Source organism: Zootoca vivipara, chromosome 3 (genome assembly GCF_965207765.1).
Source record: "Zootoca vivipara chromosome 3, rZooViv2.hap1.1, whole genome shotgun sequence".
NCBI lineage: Eukaryota > Metazoa > Chordata > Lepidosauria > Squamata > Lacertidae > Zootoca > Zootoca vivipara.
In genome coordinates this window covers 41,091,060-41,118,102 of record NC_142586.1, presented here as the reverse complement: position 1 = coordinate 41,118,102, position 27,043 = coordinate 41,091,060, and the positions used below count along the sequence as shown (strand labels likewise).

The following is a 27,043-nucleotide window of genomic DNA, read 5'->3' as shown; positions in this document are numbered from 1 at the left end:
TTTCCATGCACAAGAAATTGACTTAATAAGCTTGAATATTTGAACATGTGGTATTGAGTCCAAGGGTATTTTTACTTGAATACTGTGTGTGCGGCTGACTACATTTCAAGCTTTTAAGAGTAGCAAGTACAATATTTGCTGCGCATTCCAATTTGCCTTCATCAGGAAATGTTTGGTTGTGATTGAAATAATACCAGGCTAACCGAAGGGGTAGTCATTGTTCCTCTTAAAGTAGCTATTACACAGGGATAGGGCTATACTGTACTGCTTGGAGAAGTAAGCAATTCTACAATAGGCAAAGTGTAGCTTCAAAACACACAAGCAATCCTTCTGACCCATGTGATTTCATTTGATTGGGATGTTTGTGTGTGTTCAGTTGCTGCTTAATTATTACACCCTCAGTCCAGCTTTGACGTTGTCAGAATGTAGTAAAGCTCACTTCTGTCAGGGTTTTGTTTGTTTTTGTTTTGTTTTTAAACTCATTTCCAAGAAAGCAGTGTGTGTACAGAGGGCGCCACAGCAATGCCTGGATTGGTTGAGACTGCACCCTATTTTTAACATGCTGTATCAAGTGTCAGCGCTGCCAGGTTTAAATCTCTCTCTCTCTCTCTCTCTCTCTCTCTCTCTCTCTCTCTCTCTGTGTGTGTGTGTGTGTGTGTGGTGTATGTGTGTATGTATGCACTTTCTCCCTCCGAGATCTCTTGTACAAACAGGAATGCCTCTCTATGCCTTGTTTACAGTACAGCAGCACATTCTTGAATAATTATAGTAAAAAGACCTTGGCGGGATACTCTGTGAGCTAAAGTTTACTTTCAGACTGGTGAATGAGAGAAAATCTTTGCTGGGAAGGGTTTTTGTGAGTGTGTGTGTGTTTTATAAAGCAGACATAGAAAGAAACATGCAGCTCTGGAGGGAAATACTCCGTGCTTTACAGTTGCTTGTGTGGATGGGAACCAGATGGTAAGCTGGGATACCCGCTCAGATATCTGAGGAGCCAAACATATGGTTAATAGTTAGGAGAAATAGCTTTCAGAGCCAGGGCTTTGCTGACTGCTTCACGTTACAGATTGCTACAGTGTGTCATTACATTGCCAAGCTAAGTGCTTAATACCCACTGTGGGCTCTGGGCACGCACTTGCACAAACGACTTTCAGCTCTTTACTGGCACAAAGTAAGAAACTGATGTCATATGCAGCTTCAGAAATGCCACTTTCCCCCTCCCTGCTCTGTCTGCCGTGGCGAAGCTGTAGAGTGCTGCTTCTTCCTCTCTGTCTCCCTTCCTTTCTCTTTCTCTTTTTTTACAAGCTGAGTCCCAATACCCATCAGTTTTCTTGTTGTTCTGCGTGTGCTTGCGCATTTTCCCGTGCTCCATATATTACCAGTATGTCATATTTTTTTAATAACCGGAAGCTTAGCCTAGATTGCAGCATTGCCCTTACTTGCCCACCATTTGAAGTTCCTGTTTTGGAAGCTTTTGGGGGGTAAAACCATGGCCCCATGTTATCTAAGGAACTGCTGAGCTCATTCATCTGCTTTTCATGGCCCGCTTCCTTTTATTTTTAGCCAAATCCGTCAGGCCTGACAGGCGGGTAATTTGAGCCAGAGAAAGGGCAAAGCTCCAGGTCTCTTCCACAAAGCAATTCTTCCCTCCCTCCCTCCTGGGAAGGCTCCAAACTTGGCCTGCTTGAGGCAGATGGATTTGTTGAGTCATGTGAGATCATTTACACAAAAACACAGTGAGGCAGTGAAGGGGGGGAGGTGGAAAAGAAGTGTGGGGGAGTGGGAAGAGGGGGGTTAACCAAGGAGGAGATGTGGGTGGGTGGGAGAGTGTGCATTGCTGTTGACTCTGCTGGCGAGTGTAGGAAATCTTCAGTGAAGCAGCTAGACAGTGGAATGCAGCCCGATTTATTCTTGTATAAGGTAATGTCTAGTTTACAGTATAGGGTGGAGACATGGCAAAGGGGTTCGCTTAAAATTAAAGCCACAACGCGACCGTCCAAGTGGAGCGGGGCGGCTGTTTCCTTCGACTAGTGGGTCACAGTAGCAGTCCAACCACTTGACAGGATTGCGTATTTTGAAGCAGAGAATGCCTCTCGCAGTTCGGAAAACCCTGCCTGTGTGATGCAATAGGGAGTTTGCTTTGTCTTGACTCCAGCATGACTGTGGTGTGGGGGATGGGGGTGGTGGGGGAAGGAAGAGCTGGAAAGCAACGTGAGCAACATGGGCAGGTCCTTCCAGAGATTATTTAACAAGACAGCTAAGGGTGGGGGAACAGGTCAGCATTTCAGTACACTGAATCTGCATAGAGCAGCAGTCACAGCAGGAGGGAGAGTCGGGGTAGGGTGGGGGTTGGGTGTTCCCCACCCCACCCCACCCCACTCTTGAAAAATAGATAGGTGGTTTTGGTGGTGGTCTTCATGACTGAGAGTATCTACATTTACGTTCCAAATGGTGGGTTTGCAAAACTGATTTGAAAGGTTTGGCGGTGGGTGGAGGGGGGGGAGTGAGAATGCCATTGTAATAAACCAGACTTTGAAATTCCATTTCAAATTTGATCAGAACACTTTGTTTTAATGTTTCATATGAGGTAGGTATGGGGGAAATTGGGGATTTAAAAATTCTGTGGATCTGCCAGATTCTATAGCTGGAATAGAAGGAAAATATGCAAACTGGGTGGTGTACAATATGCGATACAAGAAGAGTGGTGGTGTTTTTTAAGTGCTAATATATTTAAACTGGAAATATTTAAATTTGGTTTTGTTGGGTCCCTTGCCCCATTTGCCTCATACCTATTCCAGTCTCTCTCTCTCTCTCTCTCTCTCTCTCTCTCTCTCTCTCTCTCTCTCTCTCTCTCTTTCTTTCTGGATGAAAAATATATATATTTATCTACAGAAACAATTTCTCTGTGTGTATATTGTTGAAAGCACTATTCATATTTTGCTTTGAATGATAAAGTAATGCTTTTACTTTGAACCAGGATGTTTCAGTGGGTTCTATCTCCTTCCTCCCATATCTTCCTCCTTGTTTCCCCTTCTAAAAATAGGACAGGGGCACCCTGCTAGTTGAATTATAATTCAATCTGTTCTTGATTTATTTTTGACTTTCAGTGTGCCTATTAATGAAGCTGATACTTCAGACTGTGAGTAGCAGCTCACATGCTGGAATGCTTCTCCATAGACAGGAGGGGAGAAATCCCTGCAGACAGAAAACTAGTGTGTCAGGAAGAAGGCTAGGATATTCTAGAGAGGAGTATTCCATCATGTAAGCCCTGACTTCACTCTAAAATAACACACCCTCAACATTGGTTTATCACCCCAATGAGAACTAAGCCACAACAGTGTCTCTTTCTTTGGGGATCCAACTACACATTGTACTCAGATACATTCATCATAAGCGCAATATCTGTTTTTCCTAGGAAAAGTGGCTTTGGAGTAGAGATTTAAAGAGGTGGTGGTGTGCTTGTGTCCACATAATATGTTTAATCCTTTCTGTGCTTGCTACTTTTTCACTTCCCATCGCCTCCATCTCCAATCTGTTCACAACCCAAATGACTTCCAAACATCGTTGCCTTCATGGCAACGGACCGCTTCACATTGGAGGGGGTGGCACACAAAGGCTCTTATGCCCCAACCATACCTATAGTGGCATGTGCGACATGGGTCCTGGTTGTGAATAGTTTGTTAGCTCTAAAGTTTTAATGCCTATGTCATGCCTAGGGTTATGCCTTAAAGGCTCATGGTGCAGCCAGTTTGCTGACACTGATAAATTTTAGGTTTGGGCAGTGCAGGGATGGAAGACCATGTAGGAAACCACATGTGTGCTGCTTTGGGTTCTGCAATGGAAGTTTATGAAAAAAGGGAATGTAGCACATAATGCAAAGTTCAGAAACATCAACATTTGCAGGCATTGTGGGGGGACTTTTAATAAGTGTTTTGTAAAGGGTGTTCTAAGCTCAATAGCAACTTTATAGCATTTATTATTTGTTTAGCAGAGTTGTTTGTTTCCCCAGCTTATATGCTTGGCAAAAAGTCTAGATGTTTTGACTTTTCTAGTAGTTTGTCTGATCAGTTAGCTAGCACCTGACTACCGTAGTTGTTTGCTGAAGTGTTGCATACTGTATTCTGAAATCATTTTCTGCCTGTTTGCTTACATCAGCATCACAGTTTGGTCAGTGTTGCCTGTATTTCCCAAATGTCTGAGGCCCAGGGTATTTTAGCCTATGTTGATCTGCGAGTTATCCACACGGCTGACAACTGTGCAATCTGAATATTCTGTAACACCTTCTAATGCTATTCTTTTTCTTGAGGCATTTTTCTGTGTTAAAATATTCTGAGATACTGTATTTTTAAATCAAACATAAAAGCAATTCTATTGATAAGCATTAGTTATACTGCCACACCATATTGACACCACAAATCGCATCCTAGTATTAGATTGGGTCCTGCCAGATACATGTAAAAGCACTCGGTTCCTTGAAATCCCCTTCATCTTCTCCTGCTCATCATGCCCCAGGCCCCTGGAATCAGGTATTACTCATCAGGTACTTATCATGGGCCTGCCTCGCCTCCTGCATCTACCACATTAGTTGCTCATAAAACACACTGAATTTATGCTGGAAAAAATAATTCACACCTTCCTCTTTCAGTGTTAAATCCTGTTAAATTAATCCCAAGCAACCCTAAACAAAGCTGGGAAATACCTCTTTTTGAAACTGGGGGCCCACTGCAAGTCAGAGTTGGCAATCCTGAGCATCCTCAACTGTCTAGAACTCTAGTGTGACCAATGGTTCCAGTATGTGCTGTGAGCCTGGAAAGTGAAATCCAGTAAAGCAAAATAAATTATCTTTTTCTCATGTAGCATCCTGCAGATTCACTGCATGGTAAGCCTATTTTGAATCCTATCATTTGTTGATGCATAAATGGATATATTTTCTAGTGCTGGTTACAACTTCCAGTTTTTATGGTTGATTTTGTCACATAATCGTACCTTTTTTCTTGAATGCCTTGGTACTCGTATGTTTTGGCTTCCGAACACTGAAGTGTTTCAGTTTTTAAACGTTTTTCGGAAGCCAAACGTCCAGTATGGTTGTCAGCTATTGTTTCTGGGGCACCTGTGCCAATCAGAAACCGCGTCTAGATTTTGAACGTTTTGTAAGTCAAACAGACTTCCGGAACGGATTACGTTCAAGAACCAAGGTACGACTGTAGTGAAATATTAAGAGTATCATCAGCTTTCTTTTGACTTCTAATTTTTGTGTTTTGTTCAGACAACCTCATTTTGAACTGCAATAAGTTGAATATATTTGTGGTATGTTCCGTTTAACTTGTAGCTCGAAAGTGCAATGCACTGGGCTGTTAATTCATTTTAAAATTATCTTTTGCTGATACAGTAAGAGACTCTTCAATGGTTTAATGCTTGAAGAATACAAGCACATAAATAAGATAGTCTGCGTATCCATAGCAATAAAATATTGTGTGATATCAAGATAGTCACGGAAAATGCATCTTAATTATAGGTACTGGTAATCTGTGGTACTTGTTATGGAAAACTAACCATATTATGATACAATTTTACAGTTCATTTCAATTAAACCAGGATAATTGTTCTATACACTAGGAAAGGGATGGTTAAATTTGAGAGGAACCTGGTAGATTGACACTAATCTACATAATCAAGGCATTTTGTAGAAAGCTGTGTCTTTCCTGCTGCACTTGCAGCTATTTTTATTGTTTCTTAAACTTGTATACCACCTCTCATCCGCAGATCCCAGGGCGGTTCACAACATAAAATTACCAAAAAAAAAAACACGTCCCACAAAATACACAATAAAAATAAGAACAACAATAAACCAATAATCCCCTACTCCCACAACAAATTTAAAGGGGCATCGGATGTCGAATCAGCTAAAGACTTTTGTAACAAATGGCTACCTTTTTTTATTTAACAAGTAGAAAACATTGTATATAGCATTGCATATGGTAGTATTGCTGGGTGGGAATCAGTTGGATAATTGTTGCTCTTTAAAATTTCACCTATACCAGGCATAGGCAAACTCGACCCTCCAGATGTTTTGAGACTACAACTCTCATCATCCCTAGCTAACAGGACCAGTGGTCAGGGATGATGGGAATTGTAATCTCAAAACATGTAGAGGGGGCCGCATTTGCATATGCCTGACCTATACTGATGAAATTTGCTAGCATGTAGGGTTTTGTTTTTGTTTTTTGCATTGAAGAGTTAGCTTAATAGTAATGTTCAGAAATTGCAAATGACACCTTTTTATATTATTTGTTTGTGAGGCTTCTCTCATCATTGCCGCTTCCCCCACTTCACACGCCCCTCCGGTCTGCCCACACAACATCTTTAATAGAGATAACATTTAAAGCAAAGTATAACCCAATTAAAAAGAAATGACTTGGTTAGCAACTCTTAAAGGCTTGCGTTGGATTTTAGTTGGGGCTGCACATACAGCAGACGAAGGCCCCACTGGAGAGCCTGTGAGAGAGCAAGAAGCAGATGCTTTTACTTGACTGAAAGACATTTATCTCTTTTAATGAGATAACATCATTAGTGCTGACAAAGTGCTGCAAATCAATACACATAATGGACTGCTTCTATCTTTCAATAGTACATGGATTGTCGTACTTCTGAGCCCTTAGAATCTGCTGAATCACAGATTCAAGCTTGGTCTGTCATTCTAATCATTAGTTTATGAGAATACACTTCAGGGATGAGAGTGCAGAATAAGCAGAAATTAATTTGTACATCTAGAAGCCCCCCCTCCCCCCGCCGCCACCCAATGAAACAATATTGTATAAGAAGCTGCATATTGCCTGGGTAGGAATGGAGGAAGAGTTGCCGGTAAATGAGAATTCTTTTGTGGTTTTAAAAAAAGTCCACAGAAAACAGGATGGATCAGGCTTATGACTGAACACATGCAAAAGTGCTGCAGATCCTTCTGCTTGGGCCCAAGGAAATTCGCCTTCATTTGAAGTCAGTTTTCCTTCCTGTTTTCCTTCCTGTTTTCCTTCCTTCCTTCCTTCCTTCCTTCCTTCCTTCCTTCCTTCCTTCCTTCCTTCCTTCCTTCCTTCCTTCCTTCCTTCCTTCCTTCCTTCCAAGATGTCTAGGGATTGTCCCTTCTGTCCTTAATTTGCTTTGTTTCATAACACTGGCTTAATAATAGCAGCTCCAGTGTTAGATATTGACATCACTGGCACTAACATTCAACCATCACAGGTTGAATTGAGAAAGGAAAGTTGACCCAGCAAGCACGGTGAAACAAAACGTATCTATGTGTATTGGGGGTGCCATGTTTTTCTTTTTAGGGGGGGGGGCAGGAACAAGAGCTAGATGAGAAATAAGGGGGAAATATAAAATACATCTTAAAGGTTACTAAACCATCAGCCCATCACCTCTTTTCTTCCACAGATGTAGGGTTTTCCCCTAGAATAACTAAACTTTATCAGGCTTTTGGCTAACCACACTGCTTTGCAGTTATATCCCACAGTACAAAAATTCCAAATGCAATTACTTTCCAGTTGCACCAAAAATTCTTTTTCTTGTGCTTCCCATACAGCAAGAATGGGGGACCTATTGTTTGAAATCATATCATTTCTAGTTTGAATTGGGAATTAAACATCCTGGGAATCCTAACCGGCTAGCAATGCTGTGCCTGTGTGCTTTCATTGTCATGTCGGACACCCCATTCATGCTAATTATGCTCCTGTTTAGAAATCGAAAAATAGCTATAGTCCTCCTACTCATGAGACATTTCCTTTAACCCTGGTACAAGATGGCCAAGATCCTACTGGAAAAAATCCTGTAGTAGGTCAGCAGTAGGACATACACTTCTCCTTTAAATCAACTCCACCTCCTATGCAAGAACACTGGCATAGTTCTGACACACAGAGAGTTTTAGCAGACATAAATTTCCACTGAATCACATAGATCTGTTTAGAAAAGTGTGCATTACTGTATTCTCATGGTAGCATAGGGAACTGTTTTGCTTCGTCCTCCTTCAGGGGACCAACGGCTGCTTGCTTCATTCATAAATGATAGGAAGTCTTGGAATCTACTCTTGCAGTGTCTCATTAATCAGGTGAAACTCTTAAGCCTGGGCAGTGAGTAGAACAGAGACAGCCATCCTTGATTGCAGGCTGCTAATGGAACTTGGGGAGCAATTTACAGTTATAGAGTGGAATTGGCAGTAATCCATTTTTCTTCATCCCACTTCCTGCCGAAACTCTCATTAATTTCAAGTTCTACATATTGTAATTTGTGTAATGGAAATGTGTAAATTGCTATTCATCCTGTTGTTTCTTGCAGTAAAGAATTGTGTCAAGGCAATCCTCACTTTTGATTATCTTTTAGGCCACACAGGATAGGAGGGTGTATTGAAGGTAATCTGTTAAGGTTTGTAGATGAGTAACTTCTCTAGACTTAATTGCAGGGCTATGGGGACATCTGGGACAAGGGTAGGTGTTCATGGTGCCTTCTGGATGTTGTTGGGATACAACTCCCATCACCCCTAACTATTAGCTATGTTGGCTGAATCAATGGCATTTGGTGGGCACCACATTGGCTACTGCCAACTTAGAGAATGGAAGTAATTCCAGACACATAACTTAAAAAAGTAAGAACCTAGCAGAACAAGTGCCTTTAAACTAAGTTGGGGTGGATAGATCTGTCTGTTTCCAACCTATGTAAATATTGTATATGTTTCTTTATAAGTCTGTTCCATCTTGTTTCTGCATTATGCTGTAGTCTTTATTTTATTTTTTTAATCATATTTCATTCTGTAATTTATGTCAAAATGTATATTGAAATATGTATTTTATTTCAGCACCAAAAGCATTGCTCCCAGTGCTGCCCAAGAAGTGAAAAATAAATAAAAAATCAATGCAGTTTTGAAATGAGTGGTGAAAATCACTGCAGTTTTGAAAAGCTCAGTCAGCCATCTTGATTCAAAATGGCATACAATCGTATCCAAACATAGACAGAAACTGGCTTCTTGATCTTGTTGTTGTTGTTGTTGTTGTTTAGTCATTTAGTCGTGTCCGACTCTTCGTGACCCCATGGACCATAGCACGCCAGGCACTCCTGTCTTGCACTGCCTCCCGCAGTTTGGTCAAACTCATGTTCGTAGCTTCGAGAACACTGTCCAACCATCTCGTCCTCTGTCGTCCCCTTCTCCTAGTGCCCTCAATCTTTCCCAACATCAGGGTCTTTTCCAAGGATTCTTCTCTTCTCATGAGGTGGCCAAAGTATTGGAGCCTCAGCTTCACGATCTGTCCTTCCAGGGAGCACTCAGGGCTGATTTCCTTAAGAATGGATAGGTTTGATCTTCTAGCAGTCCATGGGACTCTCAAGAGTCTCCTCCAGCACCATAATTCAAAAGCATCAATTCTTCGGCGATCAGCCTTCTTTATGGTCCAGCTCTCACTTCCATACATCACTACTGGGAAAACCATAGCTTTAACTATACGGACCTTTGTCGGCAAGGTGATGTCTCTGCTTTTTAAGATGCTGTCTAGGTTTGTCATTGCTTTTCTCCCAAGAAGCAGGCGTCTTTTAATTTCGTGACTGCTGTCACCATCTGCAGTGATCAAGGAGCCCAAGAAAGTAAAATCTCTCACTGCTTCCATTTCTTCCTCTTCTATTTGCCAGGAGGTGATGGGACCAGTGGCCATGATCTTGGTTTTTTTGATGTTGAGCTTCAGACCATATTTTGCGCTCTCCTCTTTCACCCTCATTAAAAGGTTCTTTAATTCCTCCTCGCTTTCTGCCATCAAGGTTGTGTCATCTGCATATCTGAGGTTGTTGATATTTCTTCCGGCAATCTTAATTCCTGCTTGGGATTCATCTAGTCCAGCCTTTCGCATGATGAATTCTGCATATAAGTTAAATAAGCTTCTTGATCTTAGGAACAGTTATTTGATTCTAATTCCTCAAGAGATGCCCAAATGAATAGTGAACAGGCGGACAACTTTCCCAAAATAAATAGTAGATATGCATTTATAAACATATCCCCAAACATGCATTTTAAATGTATGTTGGTCCATTTTTGAGCCAGGAAATCTGTCACAAAATTCTGAGTAGTGCAGAATCCATAAGATGATTGCATTCTGATCTGAGCATTAGTCCTGGAGGTGCGAATTTGATCACTCTACTTAACGATACAGAACAGACAAAATCCTCCTCCATCCCTAGTACAAAGAACTTTGGGCTGAACCACTTGAAATGGACTTTACTTAGGCTAGGAAAAGTGATACCCAGCATCAGCAGCCACATAAGCAGCAACCTACTTAAGGTCAAACAAAGTATTTGCATGTTTATTTTTTTACAGAATATTTTTAGATCAACCTACAGTCTGAGCCAAGAGCTGCTGCACATAGAAATTTCATGGTCTCCCACGTTGGGGGAAAACCTACCACAACATACAGATGCAGAAATGCAAATTAGATTTCTTCTGCGTATGTTCAAGCATCTGTGAGCACCATTAAATTTCTTTTCTTTTCTTTTTTACTGTTTTCAAAGCTTGATTATACCTGAATGTGGAAATACATGGCTACAACTTCCTAATCACTTCCACCGTTTTGCAGCCAAGTTGCAAAATGTATATTAGGTCAATATTTTTGTAGAGGTTTATTTCTTTGTTGTAGGAATGGCAAGAATATCAGTTCATACTTTTTTTCTTTACTTGGAATGGGTTTGATAAAGATTGCGAAAAATTATTTGTTGTAGAAACGTTTTTGCAGTGCTTGTTAAAGCAATAATTCTGGTGCCACCCATATATTGATAATCAAGTATGTTACCTAATACAGTGGAGACCTACTGTTGGAAAGTTGAAAATAATGAGAGTTTGGTCAGAACAAAAACCATACTGGCTGAAGTTTGCTTTCCGTGTTATTCTGCTACAGCTGTTTAAGATGTCTCCTTCTGTAGTATGATAATGTAGCGCATGAAACTACCTTGCTGAAGCTAAGCATGTCCAATGTCTGGTTGGGTGACTACCTGGGTACCATATGTATGCCCATTTGGAATAAAAGTAGGTTGAAAATGTGAGAAAATAAAATAAATTGTAGCCTTTTGTGCTTTCCAAGAGGGGTACTGCTATAGTTCATTAGCCACTGCTCTTTGAATAGCATTATATTCAGAAGGAGCTCAGAGGATACATGGAAAAAGAAAAGGAATTTTGAACTGTGTTTTTGCACAACATGGGTGGGTCACCTTTTCTTTTTTTGGTTTTCAAAAACGGATCATGTTTCCATTCACGACTTAACTAAAATTACCTTTTTATCCCCCTACAATGAATATATTCCCTTGATGTTTAGACTGTTAGTGTGCCCTTAGGATGGGTAATAACTTTACAAAACTCACATGCCAAGTAAACCTACGAAAACTTTTATGCAATGTGTAACATCACACCACCCACAGGCAACTTGGAAATATACTGTAAACGTCGCCCCAACCCTATCCAAATAAATATACACCACCACCTATTTGTTCATCCTAGCTGTTTTGAAGAAGTGGGGGTGGAAAAGTTGCCTAGAAATTAATAAATATCGTGTTTCTGTAAATGCTTTCTCAAAGACAAAGATCTCACGGAATCTCTTGAGAACGTTGTGCTTTTTGAAAATCTCAGAAGTATGTGTTTCAGGGCAGCAGCACAAATATAATTGTGTGCCCTTATACTAATTTATGGCATCCATGGGAGTGTGCATTTGCTTAGTGTAAGAGCCCAGTGGAGACATGGGGAAGATGCAGTCCCTAATGCATGTAGAGTCTAAGGCATAAAGGGTTTTTACAGGTAAAAAATCAGTATCATGGTTGAAAGATAATAAAATGTCTAGCCATTAAGGTAAATCGATAAACTTTCCTCAGTGCTTTCATATCATTACACTGCAGGATAAATGGACATGTGAATATATATTTTCTTCATTCTATTAACAGTTGCTTTAAGCCAAGAAACCTGTGAATGGAAGGAGAAAATACGTTAGTGCTGTTTCATGAACAGGTTGCATTATAAGTACAAGAAACTGTGAATAATGAATAATGATGCCACCCGCATCCCTAATGAAAGTGCAGGTTCTTGTGTATAAACTGTAGAGGACTATTAAGTCTTGTGTAAGAAGACTTTGAACAAATATATTCCCAAGAGTTTGCAAGAACAGAAGAAATCCTGTGGATTTGAAGTCATTTTTGCTCTCTTCTGCTACATCAGTAACAGTCATTTTTGTAAAAGAAAGATTTATATATTTATTTTGTTAACAGAAGGGCAATGTTTCTGGAGAATGATGTTATTTGGTTGAACAGTCTATTGAACGAGTCTGCTCCACCAATTACAATGCTACTGTTAAATTAATGTTACAAAGGCATTGCTCTGTTGCAGATAAGATTATTATTTTTGCTAAATGTTTGGTGTCAATGGCTTGGATCCAGAGTAGCCATTGTTAGCAGAAGGGCCTCTTGCATTAACAGAAGGGGTTCCCATTCATTGCAATTTTCATCAGTTCCTTGGTTTTCCTGCAATATCCTGCCATTCTCAGACCAGCCCCATTTAAAGAGTACAGGGCTGCACAGGCAAGGGCTGGTTGCTAAAAATTACCTCCAATCCCTTCACTGAGCCAGAAGATCCATGAGTGGGTCTGTGGATCAAACTCCAATATGCACACATCTGTCCCAAGCCTTGCAAGTTGGAGTCCGATATAAACTGCACACTAAAGCCACAAAAGAAACTTGGAGGAGGAAACAGTGCTTTGCATTTGCGTATCTCAAATACTTAAAGCGGTGCCGATTATTTCAGCAAGCCGTAACAGCAGTTAAGCGGTTACTTTATTGCAGATGAGGGCTGGGAGCAAGGGGGGCCCACCTATCAATTTCATGGCTGAGGTGGTATTTGACTTTGTCACATTCTCATCCATGGTTTGCACTCCTATTCACTGCACCGCACCACCGCCTGGGGCCTTGGTGACCCTGAAAATATCATGAAAGCAAATCCTTTCTATTGTAAAACGCTTTAGAGGTATGTTAGTATAAGCCATGAGTGTCCTATGGACGTGGTTGGACTACATGCCCCTTCAGCCTACAAACAGCACGGCCCAATGGCCAGGGATGGTGAGAACTGTTGTTCAACAAGACCTGGAGGGCACCCTTCTAGCTATCCCTGGTATAGGCAATTGGTAAGACCATGGTCTGAGGCCACTGGATGATGCAGCTGCAGGACTGAAACGAAGCAAATCAAAGGGATGGGATTGGAGGCCACCTGGAAGCACCATGTAAGCTGCCTTGAGTTCTACAGTGGAACAAAAGGCAGAAAATGAACATATTAAATAATAAACATCTGTTTCTCTGGCCCTCCCTTTTTTTTGCGAGGGTAAATGCTTCAGAATTCAATGTTCTTGTCAATACATGCAGATACAGCAAAAGTTTTATTGTTTCGCATAATTGTCTACACCATTAAGTACTTTATAAACACTAATTAAATTAAATGTCACACTACCCCAGTTGCTGCTAACTATTAAGCAGGCAACTATTATACTTGTTACCCAGATGAATAAATAAGGGCGTAAATAGGTCACATCCACCATAGAAACCACAATGACTTAGCGACAGATCTATTTATAGAAGTGAGGTGGGGTTTTTTGACTCATCACTTTTCTTACCTTTTATGATAATGTAATTTGCAGAAGTATATCGTTGTGCCTTCCATAATGAGGGAAGAGAATTAATAGGAAATTATGCTGATGACTTAAGAATTACTCTGAATTGGTTCCCGGCTGCAGCTTCTGAAGCGTATATAGCCGGCTGCTTCTTATGTTCTGCAAACTGCTGAGAGGAAACTCAGATGCAGGTTTAGCAGAGGTTCTCAAATGTGATGCGACCCTTTTTTAATACCTCCTCTCTAGAGAACTGGTGCCTGCAGAGAGGGGACTTAAGCCGTGTTTGAAACTCGCATTGTTCTAGGTGCATTTTGCGACAGGGAATTTCATTAGCGCGAGCAGTTTCTGAGCTCTGGGCGCAGTACTGCACCTAAGATTTCAGATTAAAATTGCAGAGTGGAAGGAAAGGAGGACCTTTTTCTGCCTCCCCACTTCCAGGTACTCTCTGGAGAAGAGACCCCCTTAAGAATATTAGGGGGGGGGGCAGGGAAAGGACCAGACCATATGAAAAATGAATATAATATTTTAGCTGCAGTTCATTTTCAGCTTTGCATTTTTGTTATAAAAAAGCGTGCCTAATCATTCTTTTGTTGCACCCATGGTTTAAGGTGCCATTTAGCTCCTAGCTTTCATATCTCAGTTTCTAACACTGGACCTAAGCCCTTGTGGGGTATGGGAAACAGGGGAAGACAGAAATATTACTATCTTCTCTAGAGATGAGGCAGATTTGGTGTCTCAGTCTGGTAAGCAGTTTGAACAAGGAGAGTCAGGGACAGCCTTCCCCCTTCAACTTTGTGTCCCCCAATCATTTTGGACTAAAATTCCCATAACCCAAAGTCAGGGAAGATGGGAGTTATAGTTTAGCAGCTGGTTGGGTAAGGCTTGACATGGGGAAAACCTATAGAATGGAAGGGAAGAATAAGGACCTGATAAGAAGAGAGGGGAAGAAGCAGACAGACAATGAAGGTGTAAAAGCAACCCACACCCAGGGCATATACCACCAACTGCCCTGTGGGGAAGATCCTGATAAGTTTTGGTATTTTGATACTGTTTGCTATGGCTTTTTGAAATGTAATTCCTTGCAAGCTGCCTTAGAATGCGGGATATAAATGCATAAGGGCAATATAAAATGCATAAGGAGCCAGGGCTGACAGTGAGTTCCTGCGTGGGGGAGCAATGCATAGGATGTGGTTTGCTGCATAGACAGAGATTGTGGGGAGGAGGAGGAAGTTTATGTTGGGAGTGAACAGCAGCAGCCTGACATGTTTGAAGAGGAGGGGAAAGAATAGAGGAAAGCGGGTTAACACAGTTTCTTGGCCACAGTGGAGGCACATGCTTTGTAAGGAAAGTGGTGCCTTTTTTAGTCTTTCTGCAGCTATAGGTCCTACCACATATAGAGCTGCGGACAAAGTTTTGGAGGGCTGGGACTGGAAATGTGAACTATTCTCTTTCTCTCATCTCTCCTTTATTGAGCCATGAGATAGCAACAGCTCCCACTGGCATGCTTACCCGGGTTTGGGGGTGGGGGGGAGTTGCAATAGACAGTATACATGAGAATGGCTGGCTTCTTAACCACCGCTTTTAATATTTTGATGGAAGCTAAATTCTCATCTCTCATTTGTCAGTGGAGGATTGTTTCCATAGGCAGCTGGATTTATGGAGTCCTGTGGGGCACAACAAATGCATTTGAATAAGACTTTTGAGGTTATAAAATCATAGAGTTGGAAGGGACCCACAGGGTCATCTAGTCCAATCCCCTGTGATGCAGGAATCTTTTTGCCCAATGTGGGGCTTCAACCCCATGACCCTGAGATTAAGAGTCTCAAGTTCTACCGACTGAGATATGCCTTATTTTGATTGTTTCTGGGGAGAGGGAATGCACTGTCTATAGACCACTGTCTATAGACTATAGACCAAAGCAGGTCATGTGAGCATTATTCTTAAGCTTTGCGGACTTAGTTTTGAAGCCAGTGAAAAGTTGGCATTGTTCAAACACTTTCAGTTGTGGGTAGTTTGCCACAATGATAATGTGCTTTAAAGGGAGCATTTCCCCCATTTCACATCTCTCTCTCCAGATGTTATGGTTAATGGCTCTTGTAAGCCCGTTGTATTTCCCCTCCCTTTCTTTTCCTGCTCTGTGCCTCTACTTAGGTAAAGATTGAGCCTCATGGATGCTCACCATTGTAACTCATTTGTTATTGGAATGAGTTCAACGTTTCTTCCCCCCCCCCACCCTTGTTTAGAGGCATTTGGAAAACTAGCTGCATTTAGTGAGTTTTTAATTGTTATTGTCGCATAATGACAACATTGTATAACATTGGAATTTTAGCTAATTATATTGTGCTAATTTGAAGGTATTTTGGTTTTTGTAGATCTCAAGGATATAAAAGATTTTTAAAGAACTTACATTAAAAAAAATTACCCTGGCTTTACACAGAAAAACCCATGCAAGCCCTAGGTATCAAAATTTCCAGAATTTAAAGCTCAGATGCATATCAACACTTGTGGGTTTTTCAAGCTTCCTGATGTGTGGGTGTTTAGTGGCATGCAAAGGAAGGTCATTTACATTTTACTTGTCATAAATATTTTTGAGTAGTGTTAGACTTAACAGTTTTGACTGTAGAGGCTAAAACCAACTTTGCTCTTTATAACTCTGGTGTTATATTTGGGGTGGCAGAGGGGACAGAGAGAAGATGCTTGCTTGCCTGCCAATCCTGCCTGCAGGATAACCTGTCATAATTGTGTCCTATGAATATTTTTCCTGTTCCCTTAAACAGCTGGTACCTCTAGAACGAGACTTAAACTTTGTAGATAATCAGACAGGTGTTTGAGACATTACGAACACAAGCAACAGCATGTAGCAGCTAGAACATCTGTAGAAGTTATTTAGCAGTGTATGCCTTCTCCTAACGCATATATTGCATACTGGAAAATATTTCCCACAAGGAATATCCTGTTCAGTGACATTCCTGTGATGATTCTCCAACCAGAGTTCTCTTGATGGTCTGCTTTCTGTATGGAGAACAGCCCATCTCTCCATGGTGCTGCTTAGAGGTACCCTCAGAATTAGATCCTACTCTAAAACCTGGTGCAGCATAGCATTGAAGGGCATGCAACACATCTTGTTTAAAACTTAGCTATCCATGAACTTGGCTAGCTATCTTGGGTAACTTGACACTTCCATAGCCTTAGTCCTATATTCCAGATGGAGGACTATGCTAGTCTGCTTTGCAGACTTTCAGTAAGGATTGCTGAAATTTTGTGGAACAGCTTGCCTTAAGCAATTAGAACCCAGTGTGCCAATTCCACAATGCAGACCAGTGCCAAGTATTCTTACAGCCCAGCCTCTACCATTTTACTTGAAAGTGTGCTCTAGTGATTTTAGTTGGATGTTCCTGGAAGTAAGCTGTACAGTAAGTATAGATTTGTACTGCTAGCGTCATCCATGAAAGTGTGTGATCAATGTAGTACAGTAAAAAGGATTTCCTCCTTGTTGCTGTGGCCAACGTCTGAAAGCTCTCTTCTGTTAATATAATGGTAGCTTAGCTGGGACCTACCATAGGAGGGTCGACAATTGATTCATGGCTCTTACAGGAGGCTTATAATTCTTGCTGATCACAAATGAAACCCCACAGTGCTATAGCTAAGTTGACAATTATTGATGTGCACATGAGGGGAAGAGTAAAAGAGAGAGAGGGAAAAGACTCTATGCTGTGGAAGGAAATGTACTTATGCAAGCGCTGGAAACCAAAGCAGTTTTATTAATGGCTAAGAATTGGAGTGAAGAAAGTGCTAATCATACTTTCTCATGATTTTTTTTTTAATGGAAGGACTGGGGGAGGAAAGCTGCCTCCTGCCCCATTCCTTACATTTATTTTTTTAAAGTATAAGTGGTTTGCTTTCAGTTATTTGTTCTTTGCCTTCCTGATTTCTGAACCACTTCTTGTAGCAAGTGTGGCACTGGTGGAATTTTTAGCAGATGGGCAAAGTTCCCTCTTTGGATGCTACACTCTGCAGCGAACAGGTGTGTGAATCAATGCATTATCTTTTCATCACTTATTACAATGTTCAAAGTCATCCCTTTCACATTTATACAAAACATTTTTGAAAGGTGATGCATTGGTTCAATTTCCCACTCGCCCTAAAAATTGCTTAACATAGACTAGTAATGGTAAAGGGACCCCTGACCATTAGGTCCAGTCGTGACCGACTCTGGGGTTGCGACGCTCATCTCACATTATTGGCCGAGGGAGCCGGCGTAAAGCTTCCAGGTCATGTGGCCTGCATGACAAAGCTGCTTCTGGCGAACCAGAGCAGCACACGGAAACGCCGTTTACCTTCCTGCTGTAGCGGTACCTATTCATCTACTTGCACTTTGATGTGCTTTCGAACTGCTAGGTTGGCAGGAGCTGGGACCAAGCAACGGGAGCTCACCCCATCACAGGGATTCGAACCATCAACCTTCTGATCAGCAAGCCCTAGGCTCTGTGGTTTAACCCACAGCGCCACCCGCGTCCCTTAACATAAGACTACGTGCCTATTAATTCCCCGTAATCATCCCTATCAAAGTGGTTTGCAGGAGGTTCAGTCTTTTCTTCTAACCATAAGTGCAGATTTTGTTCCAGATTAATAGTTCTGAACATTTGAGTTTAAAAATGTATGGCGTGTGTATGGCATGAATAAAATAGTCAAGGCTAGATGTTAGTCCACTATACTTCAAGATTCTACTTATTTGGGCTGCGCAGGACACAGTTCTGTGTGGGCAGATTTCAAACTGGTGGGTTCTGCTTTGCTTTTTTGGTGGCCTTGGGAGTTCTAGATGCAAAATAGTGGCTAAGGGAGGTGGATAGCCACTTAAAATTAAGGAACCATGCATATGCTTGGCTCACAGATTTTGTGTTCAGTACTCAAGCTGAGCTCATAGTGCTTTGACACAAAAATTCCCCAGAAGCTCAATTTGTTTCAGCTGCCTAATTTAGCAATTAGGAGCTTTTCAATTGTTTAATGGCAAGTTGCAAACCCTTGCCAATATGCTGCAAATCACTCATAGATCTACCAATAGATCCCAATGTACCTTCTGTCCACTACTCTATAGGATTTGTGTGCGGGGGGTGGGAACAGTATACCAAAGAGTCTAAATGCAATCCCTGGGACTTTCAGTTTAAAGGACTTCAGGTTGTACACATGTGTATCTGGGTGCAAGAGTGTGTGCTGTTTCACCTCACCATCTCTGGTGTTCAGTACTTAATATCCCTGCAGTCTTTGTATTGACTCCTGGTTATCTGCTTTGTTTTATTTTCAATTTCACAGTGCTTCAAGAGTGTCCCATTAGGTGTTTTACATATTTTTTTTAAAAAAAAGGACTTCTCTTCCACCCACCCTTTTCTTTTTAAATTTAAAGAAACTACTTTGAATTTGCTCTCACATGGGGAAACGGGCCTTTGTCACTGACACAAAGGCAGCCTATCCATGCCCTGCTCTGAGAAGAAGGGGAGGTAGCTTTTTGACTGACTCATGAATGGACGAATCCAGGCTGAGTGAATCTGGGCAAGTAGGACATGTACTGCAAATATATTGAGCATGTTTTCACAGCATGCTTCCTGCATACATTGTGTACCTTCATGTTGAAGAGCTAAACTGCTTGAAAGCTACTGCCATTCAAGAGTAGTGCCAATACTCCTCATGTTGTTCCTTTTAACAGCGTTGGGGTGAACAATCTATGTGTTATTTCAATAGCTGGACTACATCAGCTTCCAGCTCTGATCTACACAGCTCTTTATTTGCAGCAGTATCTAACAGTCCCACAATTGCAGCACTATTCAGTGTGTCTACATGTTGGAGGAAGGGGAAACTAATCACAGGGGGATACCAAAAGACTTGTGCAACCTTCTGCGTAAAATAAAAAAATTCCTTCAGTAGCACCTTAAAGACCAACTAAGTTTTTATTTTGGTATGAGCTTTCGTGTGCATGCACACTTCTTCAGATACCTATCTGAAGAAGTGTGCATGCACACGAAAGCTCATACCAAAATAAAAACTTAGTTGGTCTTTAAGGTGCTACTGAAGGAATTTTTTTATTTTACTTCGATCCAGACCAACACGGCTACCTACCTGTAACCAGAACCTTCTGCGTAGTTAGAATGCTTAAAATCCCACTGAATTGAATGGGACTTGCACTGTCTAACCATGTGCCTGATTGCAGCCTTCATCCCCCTAAAAACAAATTACTTTGTAGCACAGTATAAAATTGATGTACCAGTGAACATAGAACGCACAGGATTACCTTCTGTCTTTTTATCATGGAGAATAGACTCCGTATGGGGGGAAGAGATTTATTGCACATTCATTTCGAGCTGACCAAGCAGCTTATAAGAGATTCAGCTAATGATTTATTTCTTGAGAGAGAAAGTGTTCTTGATGAAATGTCATTAATTGCTTAATTATTTGAGGGAGAAATTACACTCAGCAATTTGTTCGCCTTTTAGATTGGTTTCATTTAAGTAATTCTCTGTGAAAGCATTCCTGGGTTAGAAGTAGATGATGAACTCGCTAAGCAAATGCATGCATTGCAAATTGCTGATATTCCAACTACAGGTATTTGCCTACTCTCATAATTTATTAAATGTGCATACCGCCCTTCATCCATTGATCTCAGATTGGTTCATAACACATATCTTAGCGTGTGTGTGTGTGTGTGTGTGTGTGTGTAATATTGCTGATTAGTCTCCCCCTGCCCTCCGCCGCTGGAATTCCTACTGATACTAGAGGCACATACCGGTACTTAAGTCAGTGTTTGTATGGCTTTGCTATGGTCTTTGGCTAGTAAAATAAACCTTACTCACTCACTAGTTAAGAGGAACTGTGCCCTAGTTTCCATGCATCACTGTAAAATTGTGTTGATGAACTTGACATAAGCAAATTCTGCCACTGTACAGTCTTGCATTGTTTCAATTTTGCCTATTTGCACACTAGCATCCAATAAAGACAACTCTTACCCAGTGCTTACAAATGCTTATGCTACAGAGTTTGCCTTTACAATAACCACAGAAATCCTTATGGCTTGGCTACACCAGTGGACTGCAGTTAGGCAACTTCTTGTGATTAGGCGCTTCTGTGTAGAAAAGCTTTAATGAAATGGGAATTTTAGAATCATTTATTTTATTCAGCTGAAATCTTTAAAATATTAAACTTTTCTGGAAAAGAAGTGTTGCTTGTTCTCTCCCCCAACCCCCCTTTCAGTGATTAGAGGTTCATCTTGAACTTTCATAGGTTTGAGAAGAATATGAAAGCTACAAGGCCAAAAAAAGTTTGAAACTTCTCATACTGTTTTTGCTACATGTGAATGTTGATAATGAGGGAGAAGCCCTGTCCAGGCATTCAGCATGGTCATGCAACAGCTAGATGTGTGCAGAGGGCCAGGTATGCATGTGCTTCCTCTGCCCCCCAACATTTCCTGCATTCTAGACATGCCCTTCCTCTCCCCAGACTTTGTGTGTTCACTGGAGAAGTCTGAAGGGGGCTTCTAACAGTGTTCAGTGGAACAAGCCCCCTTCAGGTTTTTGGGCTAAACATGTGCCTGTTGAGATGGTGTGTTGGGCGACAGGGAGGCCATGCCGACAGCCCTACACACATTTAGCACTCCTGTGAACAAGTTGAATGAGTAAATAGCACAAATCTAGAAGGGAAATTTATACTTAGATTCTAGCTGACATGGATTTTACTTTTACATGTTAGACCACATTTAAGTCTCCTACATGGAAATGCCCATACAACCATCTGATTCATGTAAAGGTGGGGGGAGAGACACACAATTTGAGCAAATGACAGTAAGGATTACAAGCAATATCTCTTAATTGCCATTGGCCTTGTGTTAGTTTGCCATTTGTGAGGGCATCTTTCAGCATGTTGTTTGTTGGGCTATCGGTGTGTGTCACATGTGTATATGATGCACTAATATCAAGGTGTGAACAGAGAACATTTTGAAACTGAAATAATTAACTGGTAACTTGTGAATCTCGATTGAGAATTTAATTCATGAAAGCAAAATGTGTGAAAGGTAGGTGGAGAAGGAATTTTGGGAAGTGATATTTAGAAAAGTATGGGTCTCTTAACACACACACACACACACCAAACCAGTTGCCAGAAATAATGCTTATTTCTTTTCCTTGTATACTTCAACATGGTCTTAGCACAGCATGTAGTATGATAGCAGTTTCCTGAAAAAATGCTGGCTCCATTGATACTTCTAACTCTTTTTGGCTGAACTCCCAGTCCTCTTCTCTGTGTCCATTCAGTTATTTTTGCCAAAATTTGAATGGTTTGCTTTCATGCTATATCACATCTGCCTCTGCACCCCATTTTCATTTTTTCCTTCTTTAATTATATATGTAACTAATTTAGAAGAAGAGAAGTAACAACAGATTATTATTCTTTTTAAAAACAAAAAACCAATGTATTGTGAGGAAATGCATTGTGATTACTTTAAAACAGAAGAGGGGAATCAGTGGCCATCTAGATTTTGTCCCACTACAACTTCCATCATACCTGACTATTGATTATGCTGACCGAGGATGGTGGTGGTTGTAGTCTAGCAACCTCTGGAAGGTTTCAGGTTTCCAATTGTTACTTTAAACAGTCTAATATTTCAAAAAGGTAATCAGGTTCCTCACAAACCTCAGACGTAAGCCCTTTGGAGTTCATTGGGACTCTCTCCCAAGTAAGTCTATATGAGATTGCAGCCTTAGGTCTGCATACATTTACTGGTTCTCACTCTGTGTGTGTTTTTCCATGGTGGTTATGACAGGAGTTTTAAATTTTTCCAATCAACACTAAAATTATTTCTAGTGTTAAGGGTCATTTGGAGAAAACCTCTGTCCTTGGTACTGGATGCATATAAGACATTAGCCTCATCTGCCAAGGAACCATTTCCTTCTCTAGGTTCTCTAGGCAAACTTGATAAGAGGAATTCCTTGCCTCAAACCACTTGAAACATAACAGCCTTGCCAGCTGCTTAAATAAAATCTAGTTGTGCCAAGAAACCTAGTGGTCTGTGATGTTTCCCGTAATGGACCTTCTCCTACACTTTTGTGGTCTATGAAGTATCAATGTCAATGAAACCTGGCATACAGTTCAGTTGCCGCAACTTCTTTGCAGTGTGCTTTGTAGCATTGTCACTTGTGTGTGTCCACCTATGCATTTCTTAGGCTATGGCCTGGCCGCCTGATAGTCTTTTTTGGGTAATTTCCCTGTTTCAGCAAATATCTGATTCCGTGGGAGGGCATATTTTTGTCAGGAAAATGTGGGTGTGGTTAAACTCCTTCACATGCAATGTATACCAGATCCAGCTCGAGTTCCCCAGTAGTCACTGATGACAGTGTGTGTGTGTGTGTGTGTGTGTGTGTGTGTGTATAATGCATAGATTGTATTTGTGCAATTATCACTTTGACAAGTTTGTCCGTAGCTTTGCACAGGAAGCTGGAAATGTTTTCAGCCTTCACACAATATTTGGCCTGGGAATATGCTACACTGAAAAGGCACCTGTTCCAGAAGCCCAAGTGCTTGGATAATTGCAGCTTCCAGTATATGTAAATATTAGCGTGGGAGTAAAATTACCACAGAAATCACAAAATCCTACCGCACTTATGAAAATAAATTCTTGGGCTGAACCTTTTTCTTTAAAAGTTCTCACCATCCACAAATATTTATTCTGCGGGAAATTGTGGGAAGTAGGATTGGCAGGTTATAATGTCTCATATTCGCAGCTGGAGAGTCTGCAAGGAGAAAGTAGTTCCTGTGGAAATAAAGGGATGTGCAGCGTGTTCCTCAATAATGTGTGTTTCCTGAAAAAAAGCAGATCAGTTGTGGAAAAGCCTTTGACAATGACTCATGTCGTGCTCTCCCTGGTTGTGAAAAGCTTAGATATCAATGAAAAGACTTCTAGCTGTCCACGTGGAGAAAGAATTTGTGGGGGTGTTTTCAAACAAGTGGTTCCTGCTTGTGCTTTCTGAGTATTGTGGAAAGGTGTGCCCTCATTAGTATCTGTTCTCAGAAAAATATGTTGGGGAGTGTGTGTTTATAGTCTGCAAACAAAAGAAGCCAACAAAACAGGTCATGTGTGGAGATTCTACGGAGTGCAGTAAGGTGTCTGAGTTGCCCATTTCCAAGAGTTTGGCTTTTACCATCCCACAAGTGCTTTACATAACATGGGGAAATTTTTGGGTACCTTAATCCTCTGATGCAGCCTGAAAGCGTTGGGTGAAAGAAAGAAATAGGGGAGATTTAGCATGCAATCTAAAATCCTTCACCCCTTAGCCAAGACTTGAAAGAGAATATTATAACAAGGCAGGTTTTTCATCAGTACATTTTGTTAATTGTACATCCCCTCGCTTTTTGTTGGGGCGGGGAAAATAAGCACTATTATGTTTTGAGTTGGGTGTTCCCTAGGAAATTAATAGTCTTTGCTGTGTACAGCAGCAGTTACAGCGATGCCGGTGAATTTGTTGTGAGACATTGAGACTAGCAGCAAGTGTGATAGTACATAACTTTAATGATTTACAAATTTTATTTGAGGCTGAAAAGGCTAAACTGCAGTGCAGTGCAGAATCTAGAAGATCTTGTTGATTGAAAGGGTATGTGTGTCACTGAGTAGCCCTTTAAAGGGAGAGAGAGTGTTTACAGAACTCGCAAATGAATCGTACTCTCAGAAATGTAGGTCAGTCAGTGACCTCCCAATAGAATGAGGCAGCAGTTTAATAGTGACAGCTCAGCAGCAGTAAACCTCACTGTCTCCAGGAAACTTGTCTTGACAAATGTAAACACATTATATCCTGTATTTCCCTGACTTATTTAATTCCCCACCCCCAATTGCCACAGCAGGAACCACAAACTGTCACTGTGGAGTCCCCTTTCCTCACTCCTCCTTGTCCCCAGAAGCAAATGTCTTGCAACATATCTTAATTTGCTGATGTTGGGAGACTTTATGCAGCATGCAAGGCTTGCATTGAACCTTTTGAAATAATAAAATTGTAGCAATGCTGCATTTCTTCATAGTGGTAGAATTACTGAATAAAATTGAAATTCCTGTTTCCTTGCAAGGAATGCCCCCCCCCCCTCACCCCTGCCCCGAGGAACAACCAGAATTTGATTATATAGAACTTAATCTTATCCTGTAGTTATTGCTGTGAATGACCAGGAGATGGGTATGTGCTGATGTCCATGTTGTATGTGGATTGCAAGTCATTAACAACTTTGAACACACACACACACACACACACACACGATAAGCACTGCTCAGCTAGTGCCTTAAGCTTCTGTTCTGCTCTGCTCCCAGTTGCCACTGTCATTTGGGGAGTGAGAAAGTAGAAAACAAAATAAAAGTGTTTTGCACTGCATGATTATATTGAGCTGTGTGGTCTGCCTGACCTGACAACCAGACTACACTTTATATTTAGCCTGTGGAGGCAGCTGCTTGAAACAGCCTACACATGATGACATATCCTTGCCATCACCATAACATGTAACACTTCTTTACATGATTCTTCCATCTAACGTACAGATTCCACTTCAGTCTGGTCTGGTAATGTTGGCGGCTGGTGTGTGGAGAGTCAGTACATGAAGTAGGTGGAAAAAATGCACAAAAGAGTAATGCTTCATATTAACTGTGACAGAGTGTCACCATGTATAGACCATTATTTAGCAATGTGTGGAGTAGACATCACTATACTGGCAACCCAAAGAAAGAAGAGCACCTGTGATATGCTTAGATCACCTTTCCCAATAATTCAGTAGAAGACTTTTCTAAAAAGGAGTATCCTTTGTCTGTCTGTCTGTCTGTCTTTCTTTCTTTCTTTCTTTCTTTCTTTCTTTCTTTCTACTAGTTTTAAAAATTGGTTTAGTAGTAGTGGACTAGAAACTGTAAATTACAGTTTCTTGATGTATGTGAGCTGAAACATTTGCTGTTCGCAGCCTAATCTGCCTTGTGGGATTTTTATGGGGGGGAGAATCGTATATGGCTGCCCAGCACTACTTGAAGGAAGGGTGGGATAAAACTGTTCCATTAAAAGAAAATAGATGTTTTATTTCAGTATTCCGTTATACCTAACCCCAAAGTAGCGAGCCATTTACAGAATATCTGTAGTCTCCATTTAAAAAAAAAAGTTTTTAAAAAATGTTTATCCTGCTCTTCATCCCAAAAAGTCTCCCTGGGCATCTTTCAGATCAACAACATGGCAGTCCCTACTCTTGTTGTGGTGGCATTCCATTGGTCTCAGGAAGCAGTATAAAGAGACATAGCACTAAAATAAAATGGATTTGAGGGGTGGGGAGGACATAAACAAACACATACAAGTTCTCAGTTGCATACCAGCTGGGGTGAAAAAAATCCAATTTGCTGGTCTTTGAGACACTCCTAGAGAGTCATCCTGCATCGCTTCTCTCCCCATCATTTACTATAGCCTGATAAACTGGCTGCTGTTATGTGACAGCTGATGGAAGGAGGAGCCTGGCTTCTCAGCAGACCTGTTACAGCCCTGAAGTAATTAATGGATGCTGCAAGCTGAGAGTTGGAAAAGAAGCCTGTTAAAGAGAGATTGTACCTCTTTTTTAAAAAATCTACTTGCTTGTTTAAGCAAAAAGCTTCTTACAGTTGTCTCATGAAACACTTTGTTTAAAGAGACATGCAGATGCAGTGTTCAATAGATACAGTGATTTTATTGTCACTATCCACATCATCATCTAACGGGCAAGTTCAATGCTGCCAGGTTTATATGCAGTCTTCAAAATGTGCAGCATTTGCAGCCATTGTATTCAAGTTTTCACATAAATCCAAATATGCTAAATGGGCATTATTCCCAGGTAAATTTGTACAGGATGGCAGCCTTATTGTATATGTTTCCTAGAAAATCTAATATTACACAAAGGGCAACTTGCATACATATGTCCTTTATTTTTCCGCAGTCATAATACCATGTGTGAGACACAGGGGTACATTTGAATTAATATAATTTCTTTTTCTTGGATATGGTTTTCTCTGCATTCCTGAGCAGGTCCCATTTTGTTGTTCATTTAATGTGCTGTAAAGATAAACTGTAATTCTGAGCCAAGTTGAAGAATTACAGATTTCCGTTCCAGCAGCCCTTGCAAATAGAGTAGTCTTTGTTTTTCCAATCACTCCCAAACATTCTTGGGGTTGTTGTTTTTAAGTTGCAACTTAAAGGATTTTTGCCTTGATCCAGCTCTATTTGCAGGTAAAATTGGTACTGTATTAACATGTGACCACTTGTGCCGGAATGTTAGTGGGAATGAATAATTGCATGGCATTGAAAGGTGCTTTTCTAAACCTCAGGCTCCAGCATTGCAACCAGCATTTCTCAACAAGAAGTCTC

The 27,043-nt window shown here is 41.0% G+C and overlaps 1 protein-coding gene across 3 annotated transcripts in view; it reads left to right on the top strand.

The window, feature by feature from the left end:
- The window catches only part of BACH2 (BACH transcriptional regulator 2), a 164,034-nt gene that overhangs the window by 43,542 nt on the left and 93,449 nt on the right, over positions 1-27,043 (top strand). Inside the window, exon 1 of one of the 3 annotated variants that reach the window (XM_060272596.2) lies at positions 2,274-2,451. The exons of the other annotated variants lie outside the window; for them this stretch is intronic. The gene's annotated coding sequence lies outside the window, so the exon portion shown is untranslated. Of the gene's footprint in view, positions 1-2,273; positions 2,452-27,043 lie in introns of those variants that run through there. 3 annotated transcript variants of the gene reach the window in all.